Consider the following 8242-nt stretch of genomic DNA (forward strand, 5'->3'; position numbering starts at 1 on the left):
ATGTTCACCATTGAAAACTACTCCATCTCACGTGATGATCGGACATGGTTTAGTTGATATGGATCACGTGATCATTTAGATGACTCGAGGGATATCTATCTAAGTGGGAGTTCTTTAGTAATATGATTAATTGAACTTAATTTATCATGAACTTTGTCTTGATAGTTTTTGCATATCTATGTTGTAGATCAATGGCCCGTGCTACCGTTCCCTTGAATTTTAATGCGTTCCTAGAGAAAGCTAAGATGAAAGATGATGGTAGCAACTACAAGGACTAGGTCCGCAACTTGAGGATTATCCTCATTGCTGCACAGAAAAATTATGTCCTTGAAGCACCGCTAGGTGCAAGGCCTGCTGCAGGAGCAACTCCGGATGTTACGAACGTCTCGCAAACTAAATCTGATGACTACTCGATAGTTTAGTGTGCCATGCTTTACGACTTAGAATCAGAACTTCAAAGATGTTTTGCACGTCATGGAGCATATGAGATGTTCCAGGAGTTGAACTTAATATTTCAAGCAAATACCCGAGTTGAGAGATATGAAGACTCCAACAAGTTCTATAGCTGCAAGATGGAGGAGAACAATTATGTCAATGAACACAAACTCAGAATGTCTGGGTACCATAACCACTTGACTCAGCTGGGAGTTAATCTTCCGGATGATAGTGTCATTGACAGAGTTCTTCAATCACTGCGACCAAGCTATAAAGGCTTTGTGATGAACTATAATATGCAAGGGATGGAAAAGACAATTCCCGAGCTCTTCGCAATGCTTAAGGCTGCGGAGGTACAAATCAAGAAGGAGCATCAAGTGTTGATGGTTAACAAGAGCACTAGTTTCAAGAAAAAGGGCAAAGGTAAGAAGGGGAACTTCAAGAAGAATAGCAAGCAAGTTGCTGCTCCCGGGAAGAGCCCAAGTCTGGACCTAAGCGTGAAACTGAGTGCTTCTATTGCAAAGGGACTGGTCACTCGAAGCGGAACTGCCCCAAGTATTTGGCGGATAAGAAGGATGGCAAAGTGAAATGTATATTTGATATACATGTTATTGATGTGTACCTTACTAATGCTCGTAGTAGCGCATTGGTATTTGATACTGGTTCTATTGCTCATATTTGCAACTCGAAACAGGGGCTACGCATTAAACGAAGATGGGCTAAGGAGGAGGTGACGATGCGCGTCAGAAATGGTTCCAAGGTCAATGTGATCTCCGTCGGCACGCTACCTCTACATGTACCTTCGGGATTAGTTTTAGACCTGAATAATTGTTATTTGGTGCTAGCGTCAAGCATGAACATTATATCTGGATCTTGTTTGATGCGAGATGGTTATTCATTTAAATCAGAGAATAATGGTTGTTCTATTTATATGAGTAATATCTTTTATGGTAATTTACCCTTGATGAGTGGTCTATTTTTGTTGAATCTCGATCGTAGTGATACACATATTCATAATATTGACGCCAAAAGATGCAAAGTTAATAATGATAGTGCAACATATTTGTGGCACTGCCGTTTAGGTCATATTGGCGTAAAGCGCATGAAGAAACTCCATGTAGATGGGCTTTTGGAATCACTTGATACTTGCAAACCATGCCGCACGGGCAAGATGACTAAAACTCCGTTCTCCGAAACAATGGAGCGAGCCACTGACTTGTTGGAAATAATACATACTGATGTATGCGGTCTGATGTACCGGAGAATTTTCGAATAACACTAAGTTACCTCAACGGGGAAATGAACGTCCCCGACAATAAGAATATCGTATTTCTTCTTGACAGTAGGAAGGGGGAATTCAAAACCTCCAATAGTAATCGTTGAAATTTTTCCAATAGAATTGATACTGTGGACTCGAGGTTGTTTCCTCGGAAAGTGTACCATATGCTCATTACCATTAACATGAAAAGTGACATTGCCTTTATTGCAATCAATAACAGCCCCTGCAGTATTCAAAAAGGGTCTACCAAGGATAATCGACATACTATCGTCCTCGGGAATATCAAGAATAACAAAGTCTGTTAAAATAGTAACGTTTGCAACCACAACATGCATATCCTCACAAATACCGGCAGGTATAGCAGTTGCTTTATCAGCCATTTGCAAAGATATTTCAGTAGGTGTCAACTTATTCAAATCAAGTCTATGATATAAAGAGAGAGGCATAACACTAACACCGGCTCCAAGGTCACATAAAGCCGTTTTAACATAGTTTCTTTTAATGGAGCATGATATAGTTGGTATTCCTGGATCTCCAAGTTTCTTTGGCATTCCACCCTTAAAAGTGTAATTGGCAAGCATGGTGGAAATTTTAACTTCCGGTATCTTTCTTTTATTTGTAACAATATCATTCATGTACTTAGCACAAGGATTCATTTTAAGCATATGAGTCACACGCATACGCAAAAAGATAGGTCTAATCATTTCAGCAAAGCGCTCAAAATGCTCATCATCCTCTTTCTTGGATGGTTTAGGAGGAAAAGGCATGGGTTTCTGAACCCATGGTTCTCTTTCTTTACCGTGCTTCCTAGCAACGAAGTCTCTCTTATCATAACGTTGATTCTTTGATTGTGGGTTATCAATATCAACAGTAGGTTCAATCTCTACATCATTGTTATTGTTAGGTTGAACATCATCATTAACATCATCACTAGGTTCATGTTCATTACCAGATTGTGTTTCAGCATCAGAAATAGAAATATCATTGGGATCCTCAGGTGTGTCAACAACAGGTTCACTAGGAGCATGCAAAGTCCTATCATTTTTCTTCTTCTTCTTCTTAGAAGGACTAGGTGCATCAACATTAGTTCTATGAGAATCTTGCTCAACTCTCTTACGGTGGCCCTCAGGATACAAAGGTTCCTGAGTCATTTTACCCCCTCTAGTCATAACTCTAACAACATTATCATTTTTCTTATGATTTAATTCATCGAGCAAATCATCTTGTGCTTTAAGCACTTGTTCTACTTGAGTGGTAACCATAGAAGCATGTTTACTAATAAGTTTAAGGTCACCTTTGACTCTAGACATATAATCACTCAAGTGTTCAATCATATATGCATTACGTTTCAATTGTCTACCCACAAAAGCATTGAAGTTTTCTTGTTTAACAATAAAATTATCAAACTCATCCAAGCATTGACTAGCAGACTTATTACAAGGAATATCACCTTCATCAAATCTATAGAGAGAATTTACCTTTACTACATGTGTCAGGTTATCAAGACCATGTATTTCTTCAATAGGTGGTAAATTCTTAACATCTTCAGCTTTAATACACTTCTCTTACATAGATTTCTTTGCTTCTTGCATATCTTCAGGACTGAGAAATAGAATACCCCTTTTCTTCGGAGTTGGCTTAGGATTTGGTTCAGGAAATGTCCAATCATTATCATTACTCAAAATATTATTCAATAGCAATTCAGCTTGCTCAACAGTTCTTTCCCTGAAAACACAACCAGCACAATTATCCAGGTGGTCTCTGGAAGCATAGGTTAGTCCATTATAAAAGATATCAAGTATTTCATTTTTCTTGAGAGGATGATCAGGCAAAGCATTAAGTAATCGGAGAAGCCTCCCCCAAGCTTGTGGGAGACTCTCTTCTTCAATTTGCACACAATTATATATTTCCCTTAAGGCAGCTTGTTTCTTATGAGCGGGGAAATATTTAGCAGAGAAGTAATAAATCATATCCTGAGGAGCAAGAGAATTAAACATTGTTTTAGCATCACCCTTTAATGATAATGGAAATAACTTAAGGATATAGTAGTAACGAATTTTTTCCTCATGAGTGAATAGGGTGGCTATATTATTCAATTTAGTAAGATGTGCCACAACAGTTTCAGATTCATAGCCATAAAAAGGATCAGATTCAACCAAAGTAATTAACTCAGGATCGACAGAGAAATCATAATCCTTATTAGAAATACAGATAGGTGAAGTAGCAAAAGCAGGGTCATATTTCATTCTAGCATTCAAAGACTTTTCTTTCAACTTAACTAACAGTTTCTTAAGATCATACCTATCCTTGCAAGCAAAAAGATCTCTAGCAATTTATTCATCCATAACATAACCCTCAGGCACATCAGGCAATTCATATCAAGGGGGAGAATCTTCATCATCACTTTCATCAATATTATCTGTTTCAATAATTTCATTCTCTCTAACCCTAGCAAGTTGTTCATCAAGAAATTCACCTAATGGCACAGTATTATCAAGCATAAAAGTAGTTTCATCATAAGCATCATGCATAGCAGAAGTGGCATCATCAATAACATACGACATACCAGAATCAATAGCAGGAGTAGGTTTAGGTGTCGCAAGTTTACTCAAAACAGAAGGTGAATCAAGTGCAGAGCTAGATGGCAATTCCTTACCTCCTCTCATAGTTGAGGGATAAATCTTGGTTTTTTTGTCTTTCAAGTTCCTCATAGTGATCAAAAGATATAAATCCTGAGTGACTCAAGGGATAGAGCTATGCTCCCCGGCAACGGCGCCAGAAAATAGTCTTGATAACCCACAAGTATAGGGGATCGCAACAGTTTTCGAGGGTAGAGTATTCAAACCAAATTTATTGATTCAACACAAGGGGAGCCAAAGAATATTCTCAAGTATTAGCAGCCGAGTTGTCAATTCAACCACACCTGAAATACTTAATATCTGCAGCAAAGTATTTAGTAGAAAAGTAGTATGGAAGTAACGATAACGGTGGCAAAAGTAACAGTAGCAGTTTTTGTAGTAATTGTAACACTGGCAACGGAAAAGTAACTAAGCAAAGATCAATATGTGAAAAGCTCGTAGGCAATGGATCAATGATGGATAATTATGTCGGATGCGATTCCTCATGCAACAATTATAACATAGGGTGACACGGAACTAGCTCCAGTTCATCAATGTAATGTAGGCATGTATTCCGAATATAGTCATACGTGCTTATGGAAAAGAACTTGCATGACATCTTTTGTCCTACCCTCCCGTGGCAGCGGGGTCCTATTGGAAACTAAGGGATATTAGGGCCTCCTTTTAATAGAGTACCGGACGAAAGCATTAACAGTTAGTGAATACATGAACTCCTCAAATTACGGTCATGACCAAGAGTGGTCCCGATTATTGTCACTTCGGGGTTGCCGGATCATAACACATAGTAGGTGACTATTGACTTGCAAGATAGGATCAAGAACTCACATATATTCATGAAAACATGATAGGTTCAGATCTAAATTCATGGCACTCGAGCCCTAGTGACAAGCATTAAGCATAGCAAAGTCATAGCAACATCAATCTTAGAACATAATGGATACTAGGGATCAAACCCTAACAAAACTAACTCGATTACATGATAAATCTCATCCAACCCATCACCGTCCAGCAAGCCTACGATGGAATTACTCATGCACGGCGGCGAGCATCATGAAATTGGTGATGGAGGATGGTTGATGATGATGACAGCGACGAATTCCCCTCTCCGGAGCCCCGAACGGACTCTAGATCAGCCCTCCCGAGAGAGATTAGGGCTTGGCAGCGGCTCTGTATCATAAAACGTGATGAATCCTTCTCTCTAATTTTTTTCTCCCCGAACATGAATATATGGAGTTGGGGTTGAGGTCGGTGGAGTCCCAGGGGGCCCACGTGGCAGGGGGGCGCCGGGCACCCTCGTGGACAGGGTGTGGGCCCCCTGATGCTGATTCTTTCGCTAGTTTTTTCTATTATTTCCAAAACGTGTCTCCGTGGATTTTCAGGTCATTCCGAGAACTTTTATTTCTGCACAGAAATAACACCATGGCAATTCGGCTGAAAACAGCGTCAGTCCGGGTTAGTTCCATTCAAATCATGCAAGTTAGTGTCCAAAACAAGGGCAAAAGTGTTTGGAAAAGTACGTTGGAGACGTATCAACTCCCCCAAGCTTAAACCTTTGCTTGTCCTCAAGCAATTCAGTTGACAAACTGAAAGTGATAAAAAACTTTTACAAACTCGGTTTGATCTTGTTGTTGCAAATATGTAAAGCCAGCATTCAAGTTTTCAGCAAAGATTATGAACTAACCATATTCACAATAACATTTAGGTCTCATGTTTACTCATATCAATGGCATGATCAACTAGCGTGCAATAATAATAAATCTTGGCTGACAACACTTTCCCAAAACAATCTTAACATGATATAACATGATGGTATCTCGCTAGCCCTTTCTGAGACCGCAAAACATAAATGTAGAGTACCTCTGAAGATCAAGGACTGACTAGACATTATAATTCATGGTAAAAGAGATCCAGTCACGGTCATACTTAATGTAAATTAATAGTAATGTAGAGTGCTCTCCAACTAGTGCTTTTTAATAAGAGGATGATGACTCAACATAAAAGTAAATAGATAGGCCCTTCGCAGAGGGAAGCAGGGATTTGCAGAGGTGCTAGAGCTCGAGTTTTGAAACAAAGATAAATAATATTTTGAGTGGCATACTTTCATTGTCAACATAACAACCAAGAGATCTCGATATCTTCCATGCTACACACATTATAGGCGGTTCCCAAAAATAATGGTAAAGCTTATACTCCCCACCACCAACAAGCATCAATCCATGGCTTGCCCGAAACAACGGGTGCCTCCAACTAACAACAATCCTAGGGGAGTTTTGTTTGCAATTATTTTGATTTGAGCATGGGACTGGGCATCCTGGTTACCAGCCATTTTCTCGTGAGTGATGAGCAGAGTCCACTCATCGTGAGAATAACCCACCTAGCATCACTACTAGAAAAACGGCTATAGCTAATATGGACATTAATGGCGCACCGTGTATGTGGTGCGCCGCGCACCAGATATAGGTACGCCACTGCTATATAGCAGTGGCGCACCAGATATAGGTATGCCATTATTGGCCACATTACTAATGGCGCACCTGGTGTGTGGTGCGCCATTACTAGTTTTGAAAAATATATTAAAAAAAGTTGTTAGCAGTGGCGCACCAGGGGATAGTGCGCCATTACTAGTTTTGAAAAAAATATAAAAAAATGTTAGTAGTGGCGCACCAGGGGATAGTGCGCCATTACTAGTTAAAACTAGTAATGGCGCACTATCCCCTGGTGCGCCACTGCTAACAACTTTTTTATCTTTTTTTTTCAAAACTAGTAATGGCGCACCACACACTAGGTGCGCCATTAGTAACCCGGGTTACTAATGGCGCATTCTTAGGTGGTGCGCCATTGGTAACCTGGGAGCAGCTAGATATTTTTGACAGCCACCTACCACACTCACTTTCCCCACTTCATTCTCTCCACCTCTACCAAGCTTGGTCTCGGCTGCCTCCTCCTCCTCACCTCATTTGCACCATATATTCACCCAAATTAAGTGGTTAAATTTTGTTTTTTTGATAGCTAAGTAAGGGGAAAGCTTTCTTTATGTTCTAGATCTACTTTTTTCTCCCTCCAACAACGTACACACTTTTTATGGCCTAGATCTATGTATGTTTGTGGTGTTGCATATGTTTGTGTTTGCAGGTACCGGTATTTGAAATGCGATAGTTGCCAATATTTTGCCGGAATGTTGATTCATCTTCGTTTCGGCGAGAATTTGGCACTATGCATTCTTTTTGGTCCTATTTTTAGGCAAAGTCATGCCAATTTTTTTGTTCTAAAATATCATTTTGTTCTACCCCACAGGTGACCATGGTCCGCACAATGACCAAAGGCATTGTGAATAGGTTTTTGAGCTCCGCGAAGGCCGAGATGCTTCAAAAGAACGAGACGGAGATAAGATGTCTGTGTCGAAGATGCAAGCTGAAGAGCCTTATGGACCCGGATTCCGGACAGGTGTGGGACCACCTGCTCTTGTGTGGTTTCATGGATGGCTATCGGTGGCAAGGTGATGAAGATGATTATGAAGTCGTCCATGGGGGCCGGGCAAGAAATAAGGAAGGACAGCAAGACAAACGCGGCGAGGGCGGGCGAGAAGATGAAGAATCTCCAGGACATGATCATGAAGTAGATGCAGGACACAGTCATCATGTAGAAGATGCCGGACATGATGATGTGGAAGATCAAGACGAAGGGCATGATCATGAAGATGAAGATGCGGGAGTAGACGACGATGGACCATCGATGGGCTGGGTGCAGGACCCTCATATTCAAGAGCTGCTTCTCAAGCAGACGGGTAACGCAAGAGCTGCCGCCCGAGAGAAAGCCAAGCTGGATCAACTGGATATAGACACGGTTACTCCATTGTATGAAGGATGCATGCCCAAGGATACCCTCCTAA

The sequence above is a fragment of the Aegilops tauschii genome, chromosome 3, assembly GCF_002575655.3.
Source record: "Aegilops tauschii subsp. strangulata cultivar AL8/78 chromosome 3, Aet v6.0, whole genome shotgun sequence".
Taxonomy (NCBI): Eukaryota; Viridiplantae; Streptophyta; class Magnoliopsida; order Poales; family Poaceae; genus Aegilops; species Aegilops tauschii.